Source organism: Merops nubicus, unplaced genomic scaffold (assembly GCF_000691845.1).
Source record: "Merops nubicus isolate BGI_N331 unplaced genomic scaffold, ASM69184v1 scaffold17757, whole genome shotgun sequence".
NCBI lineage: Eukaryota > Metazoa > Chordata > Aves > Coraciiformes > Meropidae > Merops > Merops nubicus.
In genome coordinates, this window is record NW_008619796.1 from 995 (window position 1) to 3,008 (window position 2,014).

Consider the following 2,014-nt stretch of genomic DNA (forward strand, 5'->3'; position numbering starts at 1 on the left):
AGAGCTCCAAGAGGGATTTTGGTGCTTTTTAGGGCAAACCTGGCCTGGTTTGGGGTTCAGTCGCTGACCTTCGGCCGGAGTGAAGTGAGCTGAGAGGGATCACTGAGCTCTAACCAGAGAGAGCTCATCTGGTGAATCAAGCAGAGCCCTGAAGGAATCATATGATGGTTGGCTTTGGTATGGTGTCACGCTACTGCAGCTGATGGATGTTTTCATGATGCTAAATGAGAGATGAAAGGAGACCAAATTTGATGAATCAACGGGCTCGTACGCTTCGTGACGAACCCAAGTGCCAAGGCTCCCTCTCCTCCAGTGCTGTTGTGTCTGGCTCGTGACCCATCAGCAAATCTGCCCTTTCCCAAGGGTTTTTGGCACCTCTTGAAGAAAGGAGTCACCGCTCGTGTCACAACATGTAAAGAACCCTGAGCTGGGGGTGACGGGAACGCACCCAGCCCTGGGGTGGGGTGGGGGTGGCAGGGGGGATCCCCACCTCTGCTTGCCTTTGGAGGAGCTGGGGGCTATTTATAACATCTGGGTGCTTTTGCTGGCGAAAGGGACTTAGGTAGGAGGGAAGACAGAAGCGGAGGCAGCTCTGATTCATCAGCAAACATGAACCTCTCCTGTGGCCTGATGCTGAAGCGCTTGCTCAGGGGAGGAAGTGGTGCTGAGCACCTCCACCAGGGAAATGCTGCTGAGCTGCTCTCAACCCCATGCTGGGGCTGGGAGCTTGGGTTCTAGTCGAGTTTCTTGGGGGTGCCCTTGTCCTCGGGCACTCCTGTGCTCTACACTGGCCTCGTCAGGAGTTTGTGCCTCTCCACACAGGGGGGGGCGGGGGGGGGAGGGGAGGGGGATGCTGGGCTGCAGCTCAGCTGGTGGGCTTGAGTCACTGGGTGTCCTCTCCGTGGGGTGGTGGGAGCCTGGTGCTAATTAACAGGGGTCGTTTAAAGGGGAGAGAGGGAGCAGGTGGAATGAGCTCAGATGGCAAAACCCTTTCCTCACAGAGGCAGAGAGGAGGAGTGTGGAGGAGCAAGGCCCAGCACTGAATAGATTTAAGATGGAGGCATCTTGACCCAGCCTTGGCTTGTGGAAGGGAGGTTTGTGTGGCAAAAGCTGCAGGGAGGTCCTCAGAGCAGGGCTGGGGGGATCAGAGCTGCAAAAATCTCCTCTCAGGGCTTTGAGGTGGAGTTTGGGTGCTGCTGAGAGGGTCCTGCCCTTGGTTGCTTGTGGCTTGGTAGAGTGAGATACCCCCCAAAGGACCTGCTCAGAGCAGGTGATCCCTCTTCACTGCTGGGGTGCTCCCAACCACGGGGAGCAGCAGGGAGGGGCCTGGAGCCCCTTTTTTCATGATCTGATCTCAAAGCCAGGATGTGCATCCAGGGCTCCTTCCCTCTGCAGCACACAGAGGGATGACGGGAGGGATGCTCCTTCCTGCCCGGGCTCTTTGGCTTCCTGGGTGACCTTGGATCTGTCTCTTCCCCTCCCTGCTTCAGTCTCCTTGTCTGAGAAGAGCCTGGCCCCGGGTGCGAGGTCTCCCCAGCCCCACGTGGGTTGGGGAGGGTGGGGAGCTGCAAATCCATGCTGCCATCTCCCAGCCTGAGAGCAAACCTCCCCCTCCTGAAATCCCCCCGTGCCTCTGCCCCCTCTGCTCTTCCCTCCCCTCCCTGCTCCGTGACCTTGGTGGAGTGAGCTGGATCTTCCTGGGCCTGGGGAGCTGGAGGCTGCCCCAGGAGGATCTGTCCCTGTCCTTTAGGTGCTGCTGGGGACGTGCCTGGCAGCTGAGCACAGCAGGGTCACAGTTGAAGGAGGAGAGGTGCTGGGGAGGGAGGGACCAGCACAGAGTCCCCATGGTTTAAATGTTAATTTTAAATCCACCCCATCTCACCCTGTGGTTTCCTCGTGCCTCAGTTTCCCCTTTATGGCTGCAAATACGTGGAGAATTTGGACCCAGGAGAGGAGAGATCTTCCCCTGTGCTTGTCCTTCAGACTCCAGAGCGTGTTTGTGGCTGGGGGGGGG